Raw genomic sequence first — 24,811 nt, 5'->3', positions numbered from 1 at the left:
GAGTAACCAAACATAGGTACTACTTGAACGTTGCGTATAGTGTCAGTGGCTGGTGGGGTTCTCAGTGGTACACTTCAGTGTAAATGCTCACTTCTGAGCATGGTTCATGGGGTTGAAAATGGAGCTGGGGACTGAAATGAAGAGACTTGCAGCAATCAGGTATTGTCCTGCAGGGAACATGTCATCTGTCTGCCTGAGACAGAGCTTGATACCAAGTAGGACACAATTTTATTTCAAAGGAAAAAAAAGATCTGAGTAAATAACAGGTTAAGGCAAACAAATAGCACATGGAATATAACCAGTCAAGGTTAGGAGGCTCTGCTGACACATGGGCCCTGGCTTGCTTGAGTTGAAGAATCTGAGTGAGGTGTTTGAACAGATGCTTCACTTTCTCTTGAAGCATCCCTCCTAGTTGAGCGTGATGCTGACTGTCCTCCTTCTGAGCAGGATGGCCAGGTGTAACTTCAGGTCGGAGAACAGAAAAGCATACCGTGTTAGTGAAGTCTGTGCCTTTGGTGGTGTTTGTCTCTAAGGACTTTGGGGGGCGGGGGAATGAAGTTTTCCATTACTGTTGCTTTTCCCCCTACATCATAACCGATTTCAAATGGTGCTAGACAAAAACTGAGACTCTGAACACCAAGAGAAATCGGTCAGCCTGTGTAAGAGACATTTTCCTGGCTCAGAGAAGGATCCTCTTGTAGATGGCAGCTACATGTTCTTTAAAGTTGACTATTCAGTGCTCTGATCAAACGCTTCATCCACACAGCGATCGTCTGTTCTGTGTAGAATGTTTGACAATGGTGAGGTTGAACAAGAAATAGTTTAGCTTCGTTTTAGTGGTTTGGATTCAAGGGGATAGAAGACTACAGAAACAGTACTACAAGTTACCGGTAATAAACTTCGAGTAGATTCTGTGGGTACCAGCATGACAGCAGCATGATTGCTGAAGGCACTTTTGTGTTTAACTGCTGACTTCAGGTTGTTCTGTGTTTGCAAGTCTCAGGGAGCTACGGAATGATAAGTTCTATGGCCACAGAGTCCCCAGGCACAGAGTGGAAATACATTTGCTTTAAGTAAATGTTAGGATCTGAGTGACTGTATAATAAAGGAAACACACTCTGCCTGTGAAGGTGCAAGAAGTACTGCATTGGTTTTGATGCAACTTTTGGATCACTTTACTCTGGACAACTTGAACTCATATCCATTGTTTATTAAGTAGAAATACATTGGAAGGCAGCTGTTCTGTGGTGGCCCTAGCTTGAGAGGGTGCATACAGTGCTTGTATGAGTGTCTAGAAGTCAGATGATGTTACAAAGTGGATGGCTGGCAAAAAAATAGCCAGTGGGGAAAGTGCTGGTTTAAGGAGTAGAGGCCATTGGTGCATTCAGCAGCTGCTTGCTCTCTTCCCACGCTGTAATTCTTGCTCCTAGAACACTGATTTCAAATGGTGCTAGATACAAAGTGGGAAAATCTAAGCCACCATGTGAAACCAGCTTCCAGAGGAAGACACATCTGGTGCTTGGCTGCAGACTGAGAGAGAAAATCCTTCATCTCCATCGTACCTAAAGAAAAATTCATTTATTGAATTTGATTAGAAAGGAAGACAGTGAACTTTGGGTTAGTTACTTTATTGGCACAGATTTTTTTTAGCATCTTATGAATAGTTGAGCCTGGTGTAGGAGGAAAATATGTGATGAAGAAACCCACCACTCTGGCAGTAACTCATTTCCTTTCACAGCCAGGTGGAATATGCTGAAGCTCTTGACCAGCAAGCAGTGAAAAAGGCTCCTGAAGTGCAGTATGATAGTGCTGGGTGATGAGTTTGTGTTGTACAGAACGCTTTCTTCACGCCACTGCCATGGAACCAGGCTATAAACCTCATTCTGTCCAAGGGAGAAAGTGGTGTGGCTTTCCATTGCTTCCTGAGCTCAGCATCAGCAGAGAGGACAGGACAGATGAGGTGCTTTGGGACAGGGGAAGGAAATGTGACTATCGTGATGGAACTGCCTCTGTCAGCTGTATCATGCAGCCTGCAATTAGCATGCTTGTAATAAGCAAGGAGTTGTGGAGTTTAGTGAGACAAGTTTGGAATTCATATAGGGGTAACGAAAATAAATTGCATGGAAACTACTCCAAGTGTGGGTCAGAACAAAACCTAAAAAAGGAGCATTTGCAAATCAAACTGTAAATGGTTCAGCAAAAGTTGTCGAGGAAGTAGGAGAGTGTGAAAGCTAGTGGCTGATGGTTACTGGAATGGGAGTAGGGCTGAGCAGTGCTCTAGTGCAGCACAGCCCGTGGTAGTCACCCGGCATTGTACAGTGGGAATAGATGGGGTGTCTTACCTCTGCGTATGACTCCACACATGCATAACTCAGGATCTACCAAAGCCTGGCCACCATGTCTCACCTTTGATGATGCAGAAGCTGATGTAAAATGGAATGGAGTGCAGCAGAACTGGAGCTGGGAGTTTCACTTATTGATGCCCTGGGTTTTTGGCAGCTCTTTGCATTAGTTTTGTAACCAGATCCAAGAATCTGCTTCAGTGCCTACATCCTAATGCACACCCACAGGCAGCAGAGGAAAGCTCAGAGAAAAAGAGCATGTCCTTCCAAGAAAGTGGGGTGGAGGAAGGGGAAAGAACTGTACTAGATTACAGTCTGCATATTTACTGTAGTTTCTAAATCCATTATCTGGGGCAACAGGGTGAAAGACAAGTGGAAAGCAGGTTCCCTCCCCAGTGTCTGTCTTGCTGGCACAGTTATTTATGAGGCACCCTGTAATATCAGTGTTAACACGTACCAGTGAAAAGCTGGACTGAGAGTTACTGCTGACAAGAGCTTGGTTGCAGCCCAGATAAAGTACCACAGCAGCATCTTTCAGAAACAGGCTGCAAGTGGGGGTTGCTTTGGTTTTTTCTTGTCTTGGTAGTAAGCATGTGGCTTAACAGTAAAAAGAAATCTTTATATTAGGGTTTTAGAAAACAGTTGGTGGAAATGTCAGTTATGTTTGTGCTGCTCAAAATGAGAGCTTCTCTTAGAGGTATAGAATCATGGAATGGTTTGGAAGGGAGCTTAAACCTCATCCAATTCCAGCCCCCTGCCACAGGCAGGGACACCTTCCACTAGAGCAGCTTGCTCCAAGGCCCTGTGTCCAACCTGGCCTTGAACACTGCCAGGGATGGGGCAGCCACAGCTTCTCTGGGCATCCTATGCCAGTGCCTCAGCACCCTCACAGGGAAGAGCTTCTGCCTAAGAGCTCATTTCAGTCTCTCTTCTGTCAGCAGTCTGAACTGGGTCTGAACACCCATGCATACCTTCCCCTCTCCAAAGGAGACTAACCTCTCCAAGAAATCCCATGCAGCAGTCGATGACCAGTGCCTCATTTGTTAGTCTGATAAAACCATGTTTCACTTCAGCATAATTACAGTGCTGCTGCCCTTCCTCCAGACCACCTGAAGCTTGTCTTATAGCCTTGACAAGCTCCCCCTTCACTGCAAGCAGCCAGAAGATGTCAGCCCTTTCTGCCAAACTGCAGGTACACTTTTTATGAGGGATACATCTCTGCCAGTGTAGGCTGTTCTTTCCAAACCTAGCAGCGTGCTTGGGCAGGCAGCATGCAAAGGGAAGGAGGAAAAGAAAGTAGTTCAAGACCCTGTGATACACAGCACTCAACTGTTAATACCACCCATGCAGAAAAATAAATCAGTGCTCATCTCAGACATTTGCTGGGTGTGTGTTCAGGGTGTACATATGGACACACACATATGTGTGGAGACAAGCAAGTACTATCAGCTATAGCTGGCTTTGTCAGTGGGTTCTGGAGTTTTCAATACATAACAGTAGGAAAAGTACAATATTATGATTCTGTTTTCTTGCTCCTTTTTGAAACACATTTTAGTAGCAGTACTGTTCTGTAGCTTCTTTCAGAGGAACATCTCAAAGCCTTTCATGGACTCCACACTGCTTTATACATTCTACACGAGACAAAGGCAGAAAGGGAAGAAATCCTGGCCTCCCCCATAAAGGGATCTTCCTCCCTAGCCCAAGACCTTTAATCTAGTCTGCAGGAGCAAGGCAAGCTTGATGTCACAGAGCTGATTTTTTACAACCTACAGCAAAACAGATCTCTCTATAACCCTGTGTGCAAACCGTGGAGTGAAACTCATGGTTCATCACGCTCTGGTCTCCCCTACAGAAAGCGTTCCCGTTGTACATACAGAGAATTGGAGCTTGATGCATCATCCTCAGTCAAGGAATGAGTCAGAGCAAGGCCAGGTGCAGGACAGAGGGGTGTGACAGTGCAAGTGGTGACCTGTAAGGTGAATTGAAATGAGTGAACTTCTAAGGTTTCAAAAAAAGCTTCCTCAGCCCAGGGGAGCATGTAACTGCATCTGTTTGTTGTGCAGTTCTGTTACTGTGTGGTGTTGCATAGGTCAGGTATGGACAAATGTGCCCTAACATGCAGTCTGAGCTAGTAAGGAGGGCGTAATGATTTCTGTGTCAGCAGTAGCACTGACCCAGGCTGAGTGAGGGTAGAGTGGATGCTGCATTGCTTGGTGAAGCTGATGCTTGTGACTAGAAGATGGCTCTAGGGATGCTGCTATTATTATGGGCAGCAAAAGCATGTAGTTCTCTTGGGAGTTTGAAGCATAATGGATTTTTTTTCTTTGAGTAGGACCAGAATACAAACTCCAGAGCTGAACGTAGCCTATTCCTTTAGTCCTACTATCGTAGCTTTACAATTGCAGTATAAACAGTAAAGTTAAAAGACAGGTACGCTGGGTCTGCAACCCCTGTGCCATCTGCCCCCAAACCCAAAGGCAGACTGGATGCTGGGCTGTGGCATACTGTGGATAAGAGCCTGTGGAGCTTATTGTCCCATTTAGCTCTGTTTGAGTGATGGGACACTCAGGCCAGCTTGATATTCAAGTCACTAATTTGGATTCCTATTAAGGGTAATCTGTCAGAGCGTTTGTCTAACTGTGCTGAGCTGTCAGCGAGCTGCCTGTCAGTCTAACCCTTCCTTTTTTAAACAGCCCAAATGTTCCGGGGTTTGGGGGTGAGGGGTTTTGTTTGCTTCTTTATTTAATGAAGCAGCTTTTCCAGCCCATTTAGGGCTGCACAGGTGATAGGTACCACTTGCAATGGCTGAAATCGGGCTTGTGATGAGGTCTTAGAGGTGCATCTCAGCCTTTTCTCTTTGCATGATGGCCTCCCTGAAGGCACGCCAGTGTGTGGTTAACTCTTGCTGCTTTGAGTCAGTTTTGACAGTGCTTGTTCCCAGAATGGGTTTGGTGCCAGCCAGGATTCTCCTGCACAATGCTGAGCAACAAGCTGGCAGTCAGCACACGGGTATTGGTGGTTTGGATATAGAACATGCCATTCTGAGGGCAAGACACTTGAATGCCAGCACTGACCTAGGCACAGTGGGTGATTTGAGCAACTTGGTCTAGAGGAAGGTGTCCCTGCCTGTGGCAGGGGCTTGGAACTAGATAAGCTTTATGGTCCCTTCCAACCCAAACCAGTCTGTGATTCTATTCTGATCTGAAGGGAGTGATTTTAGCATGGTGACAATTCTAGGAGTGTTGGATATTAGGGCTACAGTTTCTAATCTTGTGATTCCCATCTGCTGATTTGAATTGGTCTGCCTGGAGTCATCCAGTTTTCTTCCACTTTTGCGTTTGTCCTGGTTTCAGCTGGCATAGAGTTAATTTTCTCCCTAGCAGCTGGTACAGTGCTGTGGTTTGTCTTTAGTCTGAGAATAACATTGATAACGCTCTGATGTTGTAGTTGTTGCTAAGTAGTGCTTACCCTAAGTCAAGGACTTTCCAGTTTCCCATGCTCTGCCAACGAGGAGGGGCACGAGAAGCTGGGAGGGAGCACAGCCAGGATGGCTGACCTCGACTAGCCACAGGGATATTCCATACCATGTAACCTCATGCTCAGTATAGAAACTAGAGGGAGTAGGTTGGGAGCTGCTGATTCCAGATGGGATGGGCATCGGTGTGCAATTGCACTGTGCATCACTTGGTTTTGGGGGGTCTTACTCCTCTCTCTTTTGTTACCATTTTAATATATATATTTATTTATTTTTTTACTTTATTTCAATTATTTAACTGTTCTTACCTCAGCTTATGGGTTTTACTTCTTTTGATTCCCCTTCCCATCTTACACGGGCAGCAGGGGGGGAACCGAGCAAGTGGCATTAGTTGCCAGCTGGGGTTAAACTCTGAGAGTTCCTAAGCAAAACCACAGCCTATTTGGAGGGCACAGGAACTACAGAAGCACTGAATCCTCTGAAGGATTTCAGATTTCACAAGGAACAGTAAGGTGAAACTGGGCAAACCTACAGAGGAGAAGAAAAGCATGGCATTTTCATGACCTAGGTCATGGAAGAGCATCAGGAAGGTGCAGCAATGAGAGCTCGTCTAATTTAGCCAAGCACAGCGTGACTGAACAGCACATTCCAGAACTAACTGCACTAAAAACATCCACCAAAGTAGCTAAAACCAGGAAAGCAATTTTCTGTTCTTAACTTCTGTACCTAAGCATCACCTTAGAATATAAAGTATCAGTCAATACAGGTCTTAAAAGCAGGCCCAGGGAGATTATTGTTGTGATTTGTATGATCAGCTCAGGAACGTGGTGTTCCCCAAAAGCGACTTTAGGTAATGTCAAGGGAAGCTGTGGTTTTCTTTGTGTCGTTCAAGAGACAAAAGAATGTCCTGTGCCAGTGAAAAGCAGAGTTTCTGTGCCACACATTCACTGAAGTATAACCTTGCCTTTAATCTGTATGTTCGACAACATGCCTTCACTACCCTGCCATAGCTTCACACTATCTGCAGTATAAGGACCTGGCAAAAAAGCTGGAGAAAACCAGGGGCCAAACTTATGGCTGACTTCCCTGAGCACGTGAGCTGCTGGTTTGTACCTGTTCCCAGGATTTCCATCATCCTGTCACTGAAACTTTGCTGTATGTTTGAGAGCCATCATCAATGTTTAAGAAGCATTTGAGCTGTATATCCAAATACCAGTGGCTGCTGTTGGACACCTACTATGCACCATTTGCACTGGATAAAGAGTGTTTGTGTGGGGAGCTGAAGAGATGTGCTTAACTCAGAAATAGCTCTCTTCCTTGGAAAGCTTAAGGTCTGAATCACACTGTGTTGGCTCAGTTTTTAGCAGACAAGCTCTCACATATGCCTCCCTGTAGGCGAAGAGTCGTCACTGGCATCAGGATTAGCAGCCAGGTTCTTTCCCTTTGAAAAGTAGAGAATAATGCTACTGAAAGCTAAGGCTGACTTTAAACGTGGTCAGGGCAGGATGGGGAAAAAATAACTTATTTTGCTCAAGATCCTTGAGGCATTAACCACTCTGCTGCTGCCTGTGAAGGTGAGAAGACGACAGCCAGCCCAAACATATCCATGGCTGATGTTGCCCCGAGGCAACTGCAAAAACTAGTGACAGGGACAAACAGGAACACCAGAGAAAAGCGTGGAAACCTAGGAGGGAACAAGGCTGCTGTTGAGCTGAGGTACTTGGAACTGCAAGCACACGAGAGATGATACCAGCTTAAGAGCCACTGGTGAACTTGGAGCCGCTGGCCGAGTCCACCTGGCAACAACTGCAGGAACAGAACTCCAAATACAGGCAGACACTTATTTTTTCTGGAACATGGCGGAAGTTGATGCCTAGTCCTTAACTACACCACCACTGCTGATTCCCAGCAGTCCAAAGGAAGTCTTGGGGAAAAAGCAGGTGAGGGAACTGGTGCAAAGTGTTTGTAGTTAGCACAAGAAACAAATTATACATAGCGATTTTAAAACACCTCAGAGACGCAGGAGTTTTGGGGATCTACAGTTTTGGACCCAGTGGCTCACAACTGCAGTAACATTAATTTTCAAGCCTCACCTCCAGGTTCAGGACTCAAGCACTGCCACAGTTGCAAGAAATGCGGATTGAGAGTTCCTGAACTAACTGGTTGGTGACAGTGAGTCCAGGGAATGACCTTGCAGCAGGCAGCTCACGGTACCTCTCTCGGAGCTGTGCCAGTATAAACGGCACTGGCATTTCTGAATGCTGCTGAAACCATTTTGTGACATTCTTATGTTGGCTTTTTCTACTGCTCTGCACCAAAACTTCGGGGTGAGTGGAACAGAAGAGAGTCCTCCCTTCTTGTTCCATTACACAGGCATCTTCACAACGTAGCCTTGGGATTATCTATATATGGATATATAGAGAATATGGGCAACTCATAGCTTTTGCCTACATCTCTGTCCATTAGCATCAGCGATACAGATACTTAACCAACTGAAATCTTGTCTTTCCCCTCCAGCCACACCCATATTAAACAGTAAGAAAACACTGCTTTATTAAAAATACCCAGCAGCAGTGAATTTTCTGGCTACGTCTGGAAGTAAATTGTAAGAGGAGTGAGGGTAGAACACTTGGCATTTGAATATTTTAATGAATATTCCCAAATAAGACAAGCAAAACATTTACTTGTAGACTCGAAGCTTCTCACAGCATCAGTAAAGCTCCTGACACAGAGCCCGACGCAGTATTTGTGTAACATGGAAATTAACAGCAGCAGCAGCAGCAGTGCTGCAGGCTCAGAGCCTACCCTGCGAGCAACAAAATGGCCAGAGGTGCTGTTGTGTTCATCCAGATCACCATCTGCGGGTGGGGAGATAGGAGGATGCCAATATCCCTGTCACTTCAGGTATGGTTGTGAACTTTACCATCCACATTAAATGAATGTTTCTAACCGTATTCAAGCTTGTGCCTTCCTCAGCTCAACTCCATAAAGCACAGAAAGGAGCCAACAGCAAAATCGGGCTGCGTCACAGATGTAACATGACCATCGGCAAAACAAGTGCAGCAGGAGATCATGGCTGTCGTGTCATTCAGAGAGCCTTCCCTCGATAGCAGCGAAGAAGAAGATGGTAATGCTTTTAAATTTATGTCATGAGCATTTGCAATCCGTAACTTCCTTTACCAAATTTTGCAGTCCTTCAACAATCAAAATGCCCACGAAAATTGCACGTATTTTGCCAACAGCCCCAGCGCGTTAAACACTGCGTCATTATGCCGCACTAAGGCAGAGAGGTAGAATAAACCCCACTTTGCAAAGGAAGGAAACCAAACTCTAGAAGAAATGAATCAGCTTACACAATGTCACACACACACAGTGTCAGAGGGAGGAAGAAATCACAGCTTGCCCAAGTGCTTTTGCATCAATACGCAGAAAGCCATTATGGAACAGTTAGCCACGTACAACACCACCACCATCCCATGCACAAAATCGCTACTGTCCTACAGAAATATGCCATGTCCGTCCCCTTCTTAGCCTTGTTTCTTGCCAGTCCCACAGATTTACCTGCTGACAGTAACCTCAATTCCTGAGTAATGAGATTTACAGCTGAAGTTTAACATTGAAATAACTCCTCTTTTATCTCTGTCTCCTTACCCTCCCTGCAGTTAGACGCAATTAAACTAGCGCTGTGGCAGAAAGATGGTAGTAAAAGAAATCAAACCAAATGCATCCCAACACTGCACACAGATACTCAAGAAGTACGTATATGCCCAAACAAGTGCACTGACTGCCAGTTTCACCTCGGTTAGAAGGACTGGGAAATGTCATAGAATGCCAGGTTGGAAGAGACAACAGCTTTGCAAATTAACTGGGTCCTTCCCCCCACAGGTGTGATGGGGAACTATGCAAAGGGTTGTCTGTACCACCCACCCATCTTCTATGCCACAGATCACTGTTTCTCAGTCCATCTCCTGGCTGTACAGATTTACCTCTATGACTGCCCTGTTCCTATCTTTGTGTGTTTTTATGCCTGTCTGTCTTGCTGCAGGGACCACCGTTGTTGCTGCTATTCCTGTTGTTCCCCTGCTCTGCGGAACTGGCGCTGCAGGAGGCAAGGATGCTCCAAGGGAGCCAGCTAAAGCCAGTGAAGGCTCAGTGAGTCAGGAGGGGTTGTGACGACTGCAGTAAGAGTCTGAAATTCCCTATGGAATCTGGCACAAAAAGGGAGAGGCAAGAAAGGTGGAGATGGGAATGAGGGGCTGGAAAACTAGGGAGTGGCACCTACTGTCTGTTTTCTCCTTCCCTCCCTGCTCCTAGCTCCGCACTGCTGTTGGGAATGGCGTCCTCCCGTCTATGGCACTGCGCAAAAGAGCGGAGCCGAGGATAAAACCGCAGCGCCTACGGCCTTTATGGCTTTTGTAACCAAAATTTGGTCAGGGTGGGTGTATGTGTGTAAATACAGCCCTTCTCTCTCTCTCCCTCTCACTCACAGGACAGGCTACGCTGAAGTAATGGAGACGGCGGACGCAGCATGTTTGAGCTGGTTCTGAACCCAGCAGTTGTTGCTAAACAACCGGACCTGACACTTGAGAGGTCAGCGAGTGAGTAATACAGATTAAATGCTTATGCTACCCTATCTTTAAACTTGTTTAAGCCTCAGTATGATGAAAGGCTATGGAAAAACGTTCCCTGCCGCATGAGAAAGCAAAGTTACCACTCCACTGCATAATCAGGAGGCTTCCTCGGCCAGAAGGACCAAGCTCAAAGCTGGTTGTGTCCTCAGCACTTCCAGGCAGAGTTGCCATCTTCATTGCTGGTCACTTTAAGAAGAGAGGTGAAAAAATAGTATAGTAAACGGTTAAGAGAGAAGAATGTTCTCCCCTTCATTTCCTTATCCTCTCTCTGGAGTCGTTCTCTGCCCACATCTCCCATCCATCCTTACCCAGTCCTTCCCAATCCTTCAGTTCCTGCTTTCTAACCTTATTATTTCTTTGGCAAACCTTTACAGACCCATCACTCAAGACTGTCTTCAGCCCTCCCTGATGTTACCGAGCCTGTGGCAAACTCGCACTTGGGCAAACAAAAGCTGAGTTTGGGCAAGAGTCTTCTTCGCTTTGCTTTTTCCCACGACATAATTTCCAGGCGCAATCCCTGCCCTGAGCAGTTTACAGTCCTGCTCACACTAAACCACCTTAAAAGGGAGAAGGAAGAAAGCAAGCACAGAGAAAAGCCCCAAACCCCAGGACTTTCCCCTTCCCCGTGGTTTGGAGCTCTGACACGTCATCATCGGAACTGCACAGCAAAATGAAACCTCACCGGCACCCGCAAAAGAGACACCCGTGGGAGCAAGGACCAGCACCCACTGCACCGAGGAGGTAACTGCTGCTGTCCTGCCTGCTGCCCCTGCCTGTGGGACACCCAGGATCCCAGCAGGAGCGGGCAGGGAGCTGCCGGCACTTTGAAGCAAGTGAAATCAACGTTGAGATTTGACACCCAGTTCTTGACCAATCAGAGAGAGCTTTTCACCTGCCATCACCTCCTCCACCAATCGGACGGCGCCTTTGGGCTGAGAGCCCTCCCCGGCCAATGGGGAGCCAGCTCTGCCACTTAGTTAATGATGCAGCAGTACAGGGAAGACTATCACATGTGAGCTGGAAGGCTGCCAACATGGAGACACGGAGAGAGCAAGGTAAACAACTTTCCAACGCCAAAATGATGACATTTAATCCCTAAACGCTAGCTTCCCGTCTCGACTCATCTTTAACCCCTTTCAGCTGGTGTGGAAGCGTCTGGAAGGCACCGTCTACCTGTTCCCCAGTGCTTTTAAAAACTGGACGACATGCCCTGCAATGATCACTGCGTCACCGTTTACCACTTTGCAAACTACGCAGTGACAAACCTCCGAGCTCTGAAACGCAGAGCGCCTGTTAACCCCTCCGCCAAAGCCCTGCCAACGTGCCAGCCTTTACAGAGCTGCCGGGGGGGGGAGGGTGGGGGGGTGGGGGGGGAGAGATAAAAAACCCAAGCAAAACATGAAAACAGCAGTCTTTGCAAAGTTGTCATCTCTCCCCCACCACTACTACCCTCCTCTGCAGTACAGCAATGCCGGCAAGAGTGACATTAGTACAACCTGTGCCGTCGTTCCATTGAGAAAACAGCTCTGACGCAGAACAGAGCAATCATACCCAGCCAAAATAATAAGAAAGGCACTCTGGGAGCTGAACTCGGGGGCGCCGGGGGAAAGGGACGCCCTGCAAATAATTTAAATACGTAGATGCAGCTCAAGCCCCATCCTGATCAAAGGGTACGTACGTGAGAAAGACGAACCGGACCGAAGAGCTCTGCCCGTGCACCATCTGCGCAGTCCTCAGCCCTCCGCTCGCTGTGTAGCGCCGCAGAATAGAAGGTTCCAGAAATTTCCTTTCCGTTAACCCTTTTGGTGTCTGCCCACTCTCCCTCCCCGTGGGATTAAGCGCGCCGGGTCTCCAGCATCGTCAATGGGCGAAGCCTCCTACGCCAAGCGAGCCCGAATGCGATCTTTAAAGGACACTGGATGGTGGCAGGAGCACAGTCCCTGGTGTTAGCGTTACTTCTCTTTTTGGAGCCCTCTCTGCCTCTCTTGCTGCCTCTCTCCCCTCTTGCTGCAGCAGGGCTGTTGCTGGTAAGACCTATCGACGGAGCTTGCTCTCTCACTCTCTCGCTGAGCTCTGTGACGCAGCTCTAAATTCTCCAGCCTGCTCCCTGTGTTATAAGAGCGGAACTGCAGCTTTCCAGGGAGCCCGTGCCAGCGGTGCCAGGGCCAGGCAAACCGAGGGGAGCGTCGCTCCTGGACTCTGCACCTTTTTTTGGTAATTATTATGTTCCTCACCTCTGTTTCTCTGCTTCCTGCGAGGCTCGGAGCCTCGCATCTCCTTCTCTGCTTCTGAGTCATCCTTACTAGGTTAACTCTTTTAGGATTGGTAGTCAGCAAGTACAAATCTCGAACGAGCGCAGCTGAAACCACAGCCAACTTTGTGGTGGTTTCTGCTTTAAAAAAACCAAAGCAAATCTTCTTGGCTCTAAAAAACAAAAACACACACACGCGCGCTCGCACACACACGTTCCAGGAGAGAGTTGGTGCTTTTTGATTAACTGTTTCGGTGACAGGAACTGATACTGGACTTCCTAAAAGAAAGGATTTTAGGCCTGCGTCTTGCAAATCCTCAGCAGGCATGTACCCTGAAGCACAAGGCAACTGAAAAGGAACTGCTCCTGTGAATGAACACAGGTCTTTTAGGCGTAAAAGCAGGAGGCTACTGCTGGACCCACGAGACCCTGCTATGCTGGGTGCAGGACGTTGAGCTGAATGTGGTTCTGCAGCTGGGCAGAAGGATTCTGTAAGATAAGGTAGTCAAAGTGCTAAAAAGCTATAGGCTCCTTTTAATCTGAACAGTATTAATAAGTGTTATCGCACACACAGATTCAAAATGCTCAGTGTAGGCAGGGGAACTAATAACTGTGTTCCTGGAGTACCAGAATCCAATAATCTCTGTCAAAGTCCACAGGCAGTTTGTATTCACAGCAGGCTTCGCCCAGCACACTCTCTCCTTGCCTCTGCGCCCCAGGACCATCCTCCAGATTAACTCCGGTGCCTCCAGTCAGCCACAGCACCAGGCAGGGGAAGCAGAGCTCTGCTGTCTTGTAGCCTCAAAACCGGGAAATGTGGAGGAGGATCAGTGGTAGCTACAGCATCGGGAATCAAAGGGAAGCTAATGGAGAGCCAGCACCGTCTGAGGGAGTTCGTGCGTCGGTCTGGATATACAAAAGAGCTAGTGAGGAAGCCAGCAGCCCATTTGAAAAACAGAATCAAGGGACAGATCACTACTACATCTGCCATTTTAACTCTGGACTTCAGAGCTGGCTGTGAGCTCTGGGTTTTTCACTACAACCAAAGCTGAAGTAACCACTATTTTTTCTCTTTGCAGCATCTGAAGAGCCGGAACTATTTTGGGATTTGTCTGTACTACACTGAAAATGACACCTGTTATACCCAGACACAAATGAGAAGAATTGCAAGCTCCTGCTTTTTCACATAGGATTCTACAATCAAAAAGATCCTGTGAGCTCAGGACCTGGGCAAGCAGCACAGGCTCCCTGTGTGGGATGGAGGGGATGACCCTTGTGAATTGAACAGGTAGGCACCGGTTCAAAAGATGGAAAAGATCTGTTGTAGCTGATGCAAGGGGAAATCAAATGTCCATGTGACCACAAGAAGTAGTGCTTGATCAACTAAATGCCACAGTACGAGGTTTCTTATGCAATCAAACCCACGGGACTTCAAGCCTTACACGTACGCTCTGTGGCCGAAGCTGCATTAACTACTTCAGTTAACGAACGTAAAACTGTAAGAGCTCTACGGCTACTTAAATGAGTCATCCAGCAGCGATACTCACTAAAGTAGGGCAGTGTTTTCTGTGATGTTCAGCTGCCTGTGCTGGTTTCAGTTACCCCGGAGTTCTCTCAGAAGCTCCAACATGCAGGAGCAGTGCGGATTTCCCCCGTTCCCTGTTTTCCTCATTGTCATCCGGATGATTTACAACGTGCCAGTGCGGTGCAGGCCAGGCAGAGGCCATCTCACTGGACCCACGAGACACCGTGAAGCTCTGAATGTGATTGTGTAGAGCACTGAAGCAAGATCAAAGGCTCGGAGGCTCAGAAATGGGACAGCTGACTGGTGCTTTTAACTCGCAATGATTTTGTCAATCTTCTGGTATATTAAGAAAGTAAAATGGAGCTTTGATTTATTTCATGTTATGCCATTTTCATTGCTTTCAGGAGTAAGGCAGCATTTATTCTATGGTGTACTTGCATTTGCAGATCACCAGCCATGGAACATTTCAACCTTTACCTGCATGTAAGTATTTACTTTATGGTGGCACTTGGGCTCACAAGAAGTCTCAAAGCTGCACTGCGATGGGGAACGCTTGAGTGCGTAACTGGGAAAGCTTGGCACACTGGGAAGCTTCAGCACTCAAGACTGAATGAGGACCCCAAAAATAAATGCATCTTCTCACACTGTTGGTCAGGATTTGGCATTTTCTGTGAGCTGGGATTCTGTGGTAAAAATCTGGGCTGGTTTTCTGTTTGAAATGGAGCCCATGCTCATGTTTTGTTACTGGTTTGTGTTGTTTGATTGGGGTCAAACAACTCCTAAAAGCAGGAGGCACAACTTTGGTTTTCTAAGTCCCAGGCTAGGAAGCAAGCTTGGTAACTGGAAACAATCTCTGGCTGTGGTCAGGGACAGGGAAGATCACTCTCACCAGTGAAAGTAGCCAGTCCAGAGTGAGGAGTAACTTAGTCGCTGACTGAAACAGTGTTTGCAGTGCTAATTGAAAGAAAAAAAGTGTGGATAGTGCTGGACAGCATAACAAGATGTCATGACAGGGGCCTGTAGGGACAGGCCAAGGGGCATGGCTTTAACCTGCCCGAGGGGAGACTGAGATGAGCTCTTAGGCAGAAGCTCTTCCCTGTGAGGGTGCTGAGGCACTGGCACAGGGTGCCCAGAGAAGCTGTGGCTGCCCCATCCCTGGCAGTGCTCAAGGCCAGGTTGGACACAGGGGCTTGGAGCAAGCTGCTCTAGTGGAAGGTGTCCCTGCCCATAGCAGGAGGGTGGAACTGGAATTGGATGAGCTTTAAGGTCCCTTCCAGCCCAAACCATTCCATAATTCTGTGATTGAACCCTGAGCCGTTGCTACCACATCTGCTGTCAATTGACAGTTTCTGTGAGCATCATGGAAGGACCAGGGAGCACTGCATCAGGGAGCAGAAGAAATGTGTGCTTGTCCATGCTGTTTTCTGCTACAGTGACCTTAATAGCAGTAAAATGTAGCCTGGTGTTGCAGCAGTCTGACCCTCATGTATGTAATTACTGGTATTGTGGGTGATAGAATAATCTCTGAGGAAGGTCCTTGATCCTTTTAATGACGAAGGAAACCCTGGTGCTGCTGCCTGCACTTCCAGCTTCCTGCTGGTGCAGCCTTGGCTCAGCTTTCGGTTTAAATGCCATCGGCCACTCCTTCCTCCGACTGCAGGAAACTGCGATTGTTAAAATCAGGGCATGTTCCTGTTTAACTAAAAGGCTGAGATCAAATAATGCAAAGGCCTCGACTATGCCAAACAAATTCCTGCCCAATTTAGCAAGCCCATACAGCTGTAAATCTATAATCCCTCGACCTCAGCAGCCACGTAAGTGATGTCTTGGGACATTATCTCTCTGATGCATGGAAGGAGCAAAGAATGGGGCAGAGGTGGACAGGGGAATGTAGAAGTTAATGTCCCTTAGCACAGTGTTTTTCAGTTTACCAACCAATAGTCCTGACAGTGGCTTTAAAATGCAAAATAGAATGTTTTCCAACTGCTGATGTGGGATAACTCTTTTTCTAAATGTGAAAGTTGTCAGAGCTCCCTCACAAAACATGACCTCAGCAAAATGATGGTTTCCAACAGAAATCTATCACAGAATTCCCAGCCAGCTCCATTCAAGGAATACCAGCAGAAACAGGCCCATCTGCCAGGGTTGGAACTGGATGAGCTTTAAGCTCCCTTCCAACCCAAACCAGTCTGGGATTCTGTGAATTGGATGGAACATCTGGGGTTGAGATCAAAAGGTGGCAAGGCTGGAGGTGTGGGTTCCTTCCTGGGAACTGTTGGGGATGTGCTGGCATCGGGTAGTCATGTCTGCATTCTTTGTGCAAAGCAAGCCCACACAACTAAGCAGGTGCTGGAGTGGAAGCTGCAGGTGAAAGCCTTCCCCTCCCTTTGAAAACCTGGCTTCCTGGAATTTACCCTGTGAAGTCTAAGAAAATCCCAGCTGGAAAAGCCAAGATCGTTTTCAAAGAGGTGGCACCACATTAACATCGAAGCTGCTTCAAAGCAGAGCTAATGCCCTGTGTAGAAGCTGGGTTCACGGTATTTAGCATCCTCCAACACAGCTCTGCCCACGGTCTCGCAGCATTCCTGGTCCGTGTGGTGCCCGAAACGCTTCCCGGTGGTGGAAGAAGGAATGGGGCAGCCGGGCTCCCAGAGCTGCAGGTTTTGCTCAGTTCCAAATCTAAGGAATCAACAGCGCTGAGACAAAAGTAATTATTTCAGCTATTAGCTGCTAAGAATAGAGCCGGCGGGGGTGCTGTGTGCAGCTGAGGTGTGCTGACAGCGCAGCCGGAGGTGCTGGGATTGCAGTGGGAGCACGGAAATAGCCCTTCAGAGCTTCATGAGTCACTGAAATACACGGGGGGACAGGTGGAGTGTGGAGTAAAATACACCCTGCCCTTCTACACATAGCACAGAGCATGCCCTTGGGCTGACTGCTGTGTTTTCAGAGGGGAGAATGGCACTTTCCTGCGGAGCCTGGGTTTTCCGATGGAGAGCATCTTCCCTGTCCCAGTGCGGCTGGATCAGCTTGCCCTTAGAGAGCACGGCAAGGACAACTTCACAGGGAGCTCACGCCCACACAGGTACCATCCCCATGCCCAGGCTCCTTCCCCTACCCAGTGCCCGGCCCATCTCACGTGGGGCTGGATATTTGCAAAGGCCAAACATTACCCGGTGTGGGGAGTGCAGCGGGACGGAGGAATCCATTGATCTCTATCCAAGTGTGTTTCATGGTGTTTTCCTAACTGCTGGTCTTCCTTGAAGTTCCCTTTACAAACACATTCTCAAAGGTTAAACATACGAGCAGCAGGTATTTAAATACGGGCTGGGTAAATGATGAGGTGCTCAGAGTTGTCTTTAATGTCTTGTCCTGATGCTGTTTAGCTCTAATGGGTATCACTACGTGATTTTACTCAATAGAGGCAATTTTCCTTCCGTGCTGTTTGTGCAGCCCAGGGTAAAACACATTCCTGATCCATGACTACGTTTCCAAACTACACAGTAAAATGAATAATAATGATAGTAAAAAAGTTCTGCAACTTCTTTTATTATACAGCAATGTTTGTATTATTTTACTGCTGGATTTTCCAGCTGTTGTAGATGTGGGGGGAAAAAAAGGGGGTTTTGTAACAAACACATTATCAACTAAGCCAAAAATACAACAGATTCAAGGTTTAAAAGGAAATCCTTGTATCAATCCTGGTGCAACTGCAGGAGTCGTCCCAGATAGAATTAAACATCCCAGCTGGAGCCCGGACAGGGCACAAGGCAGCTGCTAAAAATAGCTTAATCCTCATTCGAGCCACACTTCTGCTTTCCCAAGGGTTCCCGTTTCCCGTGGGGACGCCGAGGCTGTGACTGGAGACGGGGGATTGGTGCCCACGGCGGCAGCGAGGGGCTGGGGGCACCCGCTGCCCGTTCTTGCGTAACCCCAGGAACACGCAGTCCTCCGATGGGAGCGCTGGGAGTGATGGCAGCGTCCTGCCTCGCTGGCCTTCGGCTTCCCAGCTCCAGCTGATCAGCACAGGCTTAACGCAGCACCCGACGCTGGGAATCTGCTCTCAAGACCACTGGAGAACGGGGATTCAGGTAACGTATGCTCCAGTAAGTAAAGACTTAAGACCTCACCAGCAACGCTTTCCTACTGGCAGCCCAGGAGGAGCCTGGTCCCACGCAAGCACATCCCGAGGGAACTGCCGTAAGTCCCTGTTGGTTTTATTTCCTCCTGGACAACATGCACACACAGAGAGCTGACTTGCTGTCTCATAAGCAGAATTACAACATGTTTAGTATGAAATAAACAGATTTAAACCTCTGCTTTCCAAACTACAGTAGTTTATTTCTCCCAGAAAAGCCCATGAAAGGATGGAAAACAACTATTTCCCCACCCTAAAGGATGGATATTAATTACCAATTTAAGTGTTTAGCTGCAGCTAGAATGTAGTTGTGATTTATCAGAAGCCAGGAGTTTTTCCTTTTCATTTCTATAGCAGTAATCAGTAGGTAACCATGAGGCTCCTCTGCTCAAGCCCTGCACACATCACTGCTGCTGGGAAAAACAGCCAGCAGCTGAAAGACCTGGCTGGGAAAACAAAGGAAAAATCCATTAAACACTCCTTCAATATCTTGGATTTACCTAACTGAGGATCAACGCTCCTCCAAGTACCGGGGGAGCAGCATGGAGGGTTGCATGGTATGATGGAGAGATTTTGGACACGGGGTGGCATGGTGATGGGCAGCACAGTGATCCTGATTTCACCTCCCAGCTCCCTGGGGTTAAATCCTGGACAGGAGGAAATCTCCCATTAAAATCTCCCATCCCTGGCAGTGTTCAAGGCCAGGTTGGACGGGGCTTGCAGCAAGCTGCTCTAGGGGAAGGTGTCCCTGCCTGTGACAGGGGGCTGGAACTGGAGGAGCCTTAAGCTCCCTTCTAACCCAAACCAGGCTGTGATTCCATTATTCTGTCTATAATAATGATTTTAATAATGCTAATATGAAAGCAGCCACAATTATAATAATATGGCAATAAACCATTCTAGAATTCTATTATTCTATCTATAACAATAATTATGATAATAAGATCAAAACAGTAATACTACTATGCTAATAAACCATTCCAGGATTCTATGAAGAATTCCGCCAACCTTAGTATGACAAAGCAGTGTTTTCCAATTGGGAAATGAATAAACAGGGAAAAATTTGTTTAGGCATTCCTAAGCAGCGTTCTTGGCACTGCTGTGCTGCCAGCAGGCTGCATGGAAGAGCACAGCTCCTCCTTTTGCCCACCATCAGGGATGCACCTACAGGAGGGTGATGCGGCTGGGCAGAGAGGCTTGGGCCTGGGAGCACGGCTGGGGATGAGGCCACATCCCACCCAGTGCCTGTGTCTGCCAGGGACGGCTTTTCCAGCACAGTGAGATTGGGAAATCTGCTGTGATTCATCTGAAGCACTTGGGCCCTGCTCCCGCCCCCAGCACAGCACCCACGGGTGCCTGGGAGCTGCCAGACGTGCTAAGCACCAGCACCACGCTGCCTGCAGCAGCACCGCTGCTGAGACCGCCCAAACCTACCACCGAGAAGTGTTTGTTCTTAGCTGCAAACATCCTTTTGTTACTGCAAAATGATCACCTTCAGAGCGGCTCTGCTGGTCGAACCCACGCCGTGGCTGGTGGCAATTGCTGGTCATGCCAGGTTTGGTGCTGGCCAAGGTTTATCTCTGCCTCTTGGCTCAGCCTGGACAATGGGATTGCAAATGATTTTGGCCAGGGCTAAACTGGTTTTGCTTGTCCAGCTCTTGAGTGGCCTCTGGGTCTCTGTGAGCCTTCGAGGTGCTTCTAAATACATGTAATTATAAGCTATTCTCTTTAAAATGAACCTGGTAAAAAAGCAGGAGTGAGGAGAGGTTCCTTTCCCAGCCGGTTTCTCCTCACAAACTGCCTTTTTAAACCACATGGGTCAGTTCTCTCCTGCAGCCTCTCATAAAGCACAGGTGCACAACAGGTTAAAAGGTGAGACAGGTATTTTGTACTTACAGAGCCAGAAGTGGTTGAAAACCACAGGTAAGTTCTAAAAGCCATTCAATAAATAAAAACTAATCTCAAAACATGTTTTGATGCACGAGCTGATTTCTCTGCCCAGCCTGGGATCCTTTTGCAAACAAACCTCAATGAGAGGGTGAACTATTTCTTTTCCCCCAAGATAAAATACTCTCATTTGTTCAGTTCTTTTGGGGTTTTTCTTGGCTAATTCTACTGAATGACATTAGTCTCCCTGTAGATTTTCTTTCCCCTTTCCCGAATGGGAGACCTTTGTTCTGAGCGGTTCCTTTGGGTAATCCGTAAAGGAGAAAACAAACCATAAACCATTACAAACCAACCCAGATGAAAGTACTTTCAGCTTTGCTCGTGTGCCTGCCAACTCTTTTCCTTTGAAAAAAAAACCCCAAACCTAACCCAGAGACCAGCTCCAGCAGCTCCAGCCCGTACATGACGGCATCGTTTCGTCCTGTCAGGGGGAGAGCTGAGGATCAGCTCCCAGCCTGCTGCAAGGACTGGCAATGAGGGGATGGCACAGATTGGGTTTAAATCTACGCCAGCTTCTAATATAGAATTGTAGAATCCCCGACTGGTTTGTGTTGGAAGGGACCTTAAAGCTCCTCCAGTTCCAACCCCTGCCACAGGCAGGGACCCCTTCCATAGAGCAGCTTGCTCCAAGCCCCTGTGTCCAACCCAGCCTTGAGCACTGCCAGGGATGGGGCAGCCACAGCTTCTCTGGGCACCCTGTGCCAGCGCCTCAGCACCCTCACAGGGAAGAGCTTCTGCCTAATGTCTATAATCTAAATATTTAATATTTAAATATCTAATAGTGTTCCTTCCCCAAATATCGAACAAGGCTTGGAGCAACCTGCCGTGGCAGGGGTTGGAACTGGATGAGCTTTAAGGTCCTTTCCAACCCAAACCCTTCCATGATTCTATGATTCAGAATGTGAAAGCCCAGAAAAACCAGAGCTTACGGAAGACTTTAATATTTGGGGAGCACCAGTAAGTAATAAACAACAGGTCACAGGGCTGGGACAGCTCCTTCTGCCCAGGGCTCGCAGGAGGCTGTTCCACCCCAAGGTCTGGGAAGTTTCAGGAAGTTTAACTGACAGGCTCACTGCTGGGAGGTGACTTGGGGATTCCTTGTTCCAGCATTCACTGTCCCAGGGGCGCACAGAGCCATGCAGGGTGTTGTGCTTGACGCCACACTGACCCAAGTTAACCCGTAGCCCTATTTCCATCTGTAACCATGGCAACCTGAGTTATCTGCAGAGGTGCCAGTCACCCCGTGGTAGTAGCACCCTGCATGTCACAGCCGGGCTGACAGTCGAACTGCTGGGCTTGGCCTCGTGCACATCCCTGTTGCCTGAAACTGCCAAAACCCAGCCCCAATAGTGAGGTGGTGGCTGCAGAATCATCCCTCCTAATGTAATTCCATCGGGGCTGAGTGGGAGGTAGGGAGGAGGCAAAGGAAGAATGGGAATGATGGAGCAGTTCAGCAGAGTCCTGGCTCCCAGCAATATGATCAGCTCCTTGGCAACGGGAGGACAGTGTGTCATGGAGAATGGGACACAACACGCCGGGAGAGGCACTGGAGCTGCTCTAAGGTCTCCCCGTCAGGAGCCTTCTCTTCTCCAGGCTGCCCGAGCCCAGCTCTCTCAGCCTGGCTCCAGAGCAGAGCTGATCCAGCCCTTGCAGCATCTCTGTGACCTCCTCTGGACTCACTCAAACCCATCCTTTCTTTGCACTGTCCTCCTGCACTGCACGCAGGCAAGCTGCAAGCCCTGAGTTGGATTTTGTGGATTTAAATGATGCAAACTGTGTTTCTTTTTACTTTTCAGGATAAGGAATGACCTGGGTAATGTACACTCAAAGCCTGCAGTAGCACAAAGAACACTGGACTCCCCTTGCTGCTTTTGCTTGACTAATTACAATTAACAACACAGCAAATGCCAAGTCAGAGAACTGAAATGCAATATATAGAAAACTTCCTGGAGCTTCCCTGCTGCGGAGTATCTTTAAGAAGCCTCTTACAAAGCCTTTTACCACAGTCCTAAACACACCTTTATTTATTAGTTTTCAAGAAAAGAACATAAAAGAACTTAATCCAAACTAAATATTTAAGCAAACAGCAATTAACTAACAATGATGAAGGGTAAACAGCCCTATCCCACGCTAAAGCGGGACTTTAAAGCCCGTTTATCTAAGTTAAAGCTGCACAAGAGGAAAAGCAAGTTTATTGAGTCAATTTTGTCTCCGCCACCTCGCTGTTAAAACAGTCCCCAAACAGAAGTGGCATCGTATATTCTGCGAGAGGGGGAAAGCAGGAGGCAGACCGTAACAACCCATCGCAAGGCAGTTGCGATGCTGCCTGCAGCTATTGGCTCTCAATAGAAAAGCCGGGGAAACAGGACGTTCGCTGTAAAGCAGCCGCTTGCAACCCCTGTGGGCTGGTGTTAAAACATAACCAGCGAGAGAGCCCTTACGTTCCCCGGGGGCTCCCGTTTGGTCTAGGACAGCCATTCCCGCTTATCCTATAGGACAGGAGTGAGCCTGGCTGAGATTTATCTGTGTGGACCCCCTCGTTGAAGTGTAACAGGATCCCCTGCTGCTGCTTCTGCTTCTTCTAATTCTTATCATCATTATCATTATCTTGATTATTCTCTTTGTTGTTGTCACAGTATTAATATTTTTTATATTATTATTGATAATGAATATTGTCATGTTATGATCATTATTTTCATAGAATCATAGAATCCTGGCATGTTTTGGGTTGGGTAACCTGTGCCAGTGCCTCACAACCCTCACAGGGAAGAATATAATCATTATTACCGTTATTATCATCATTATCATCCTTATTACCCTTACTACTGCTCTTTCCAAGATTCCACATCCGGGGGGGGGGCCGGCCCAGTAATCCGGGACCGTGCAGAGACCCTCACTTTCCCGTAGCCCAGGGTGCCAGGATAGGACCCGGCCGTGCGTGGGGCGATGCACGGGATGTGCATGGGATGCGTGCGGGATGAGCGGGGGACACGGACGGGAGGCCCGGCCCCGTACCTGCGTGCTGCGCAACGGCTCCGGCGGAGGCCAGGTCAACCGAGCGGACTACAACTCCCAGGAGGCACCGTGCGTCCGGTGCCCTCCCGCCCCAGAACCGCGTTATCCTCCTTTTTCCCACGGCTCCTGGAATGTTCTCATCCACGGAAACCTTTTACAGTCCTGCTCGGACCGGATAAATCTATTTCGGGATTTTCCTCAGTAAAAGGGAGAAATTAATTCCTAAGGGTTGGTTTTAAAATGCGACTCGTTCCTTCCAGGTCGGAAGTTGGGTTTCCCAGCTCCAGCCACTACGTGCGTCCCTGCGCATCTCCCTCCCAGCACCAGCGCAAGCATCGGTGGGTAGATTTCCTCGCTCCCTCCTAGGGAGCAGGGGATAATCATTCCCCATTTAATGGATGGGAAACTCGGCTCAGCACAGATTAAGCAATTTGCTGACAGTAAGAACATTGCATAGTCTTGCATTTTCTCAATTTGCCAGGCTTGTAACTGCATCGTTTCCCTGTGTGATTCCAGACGTTTCCCTGTGTGATTCCAAGTGCTTACTCCCTGTATAGGGTTTCATCCCTGCAAAGCACAGGGCTAGCATCGGCCAGCACCCATGAAGGAGATGGGTTACACTGGCCTGCATCCTCGGTGTGGGGGTTCATGGAACACAAACCAGAGGGGTTTTGTGCCCCCTGCACCGGTGTTACTGTGACCATGGGGCAGCGGATGGCGCTGGTCCCATGGACACCCACTGTACAGGGTGGCAAAAGCTGCCTGGTCCAAGTGGGCAGGAGCCCTGGTTCTGCAGGTATGAACCGGGGGACACGAGAGGTCTGGGAGCTGGAGGGATGCTCGGCTGCATGGGGTGCTGTGGCTGCATGCCCTGCTGCAGCCAAAGGCAGCTTCACCTTCCTGACCCACCAGCTCCGGCCGCAGCCCAGTGGAAATTCCCCAGCGGTGCCTCCATCCAGAGCCAAGCAAAACCTCCCTGGACATGGCCAGGACTTGGGGCGCTGCCATCTCCCTGCAGCATTCCCGAGGCCGGCAGCCTCAGGGGAGGGATAATGTGGATGGAGCCGGGAGGCTGGTGAGAGCTCCACTTGCCCCCTCACTGTCTCCAACCCTTTCCTCAGTGATCGCCTCATCCCTGGGTTGTTCCCCAGCTCCCCTGCCTGGTTCCAGTGGGCTCTGCCCGATGGACACTGTGATAAATATAGAAAGAGATCTTTGTGTGGGTCAGAGGGAAAACACGGCGGCCTGGGGAACCCCGCTTGGTTCCTTCTCCTCTCTCCAAAGGGGGGTTTAACGCGGAGTTTCTCACTCGGAAAAGCAGGAGGGATCTCCAGGTGGTCCTTGCCCCTCTGGATGCTCTCAGCCAAGGATACCTTCATCTAAAAATAATCAGGTTTAACAGCCATTAGTGCACAGGGAGCGGGTGGATGGGAGCCCGCAGGGGCCGAGCTTCCCCGGCTCCGAGCACGACCTGACATTTCAGCAGAGCC

At 48.4% G+C, this 24,811-nt stretch overlaps 2 long non-coding RNA genes across 4 annotated transcripts; both read right to left on the bottom strand.

Annotated features, from left to right (window-relative positions):
• Positions 1 to 160: 160 nt before the first annotated feature.
• Positions 161 to 12,915, bottom strand: LOC134156970 (uncharacterized). Of its 3 annotated transcripts, none has more exons than XR_009962149.1 (4): positions 12,127 to 12,915; positions 8,768 to 10,634; positions 4,217 to 4,311; positions 161 to 1,963 (listed from the first exon to the last, which is right to left on the bottom strand). It is a non-coding gene; the product is annotated as an uncharacterized LOC134156970 (long non-coding RNA). The 3 variants fall into 3 exon arrangements; XR_009962148.1 differs by having other exon boundaries at positions 161 to 4,311; positions 8,768 to 9,965; positions 10,301 to 10,634; positions 12,127 to 12,914; XR_009962147.1 differs by having other exon boundaries at positions 161 to 4,311.
• A 4,834-nt stretch (positions 12,916 to 17,749) lies between these two features.
• Positions 17,750 to 23,530, bottom strand: LOC134156972 (uncharacterized). The gene is made up of 2 exons (XR_009962151.1): positions 23,322 to 23,530; positions 17,750 to 18,293 (listed from the first exon to the last, which is right to left on the bottom strand). It is a non-coding gene; the product is annotated as an uncharacterized LOC134156972 (long non-coding RNA).
• Between the last annotated feature and the right edge of the window lie 1,281 nt (positions 23,531 to 24,811).

The sequence above is a fragment of the Pezoporus occidentalis genome, unplaced genomic scaffold, assembly GCF_034315485.1.
Source record: "Pezoporus occidentalis ecotype Australia unplaced genomic scaffold, CSIRO_AGI_Poc_V1 ctg92, whole genome shotgun sequence".
NCBI lineage: Eukaryota > Metazoa > Chordata > Aves > Psittaciformes > Psittacidae > Pezoporus > Pezoporus occidentalis.
This window is presented reverse-complemented; position numbering and strand designations above follow the sequence as displayed.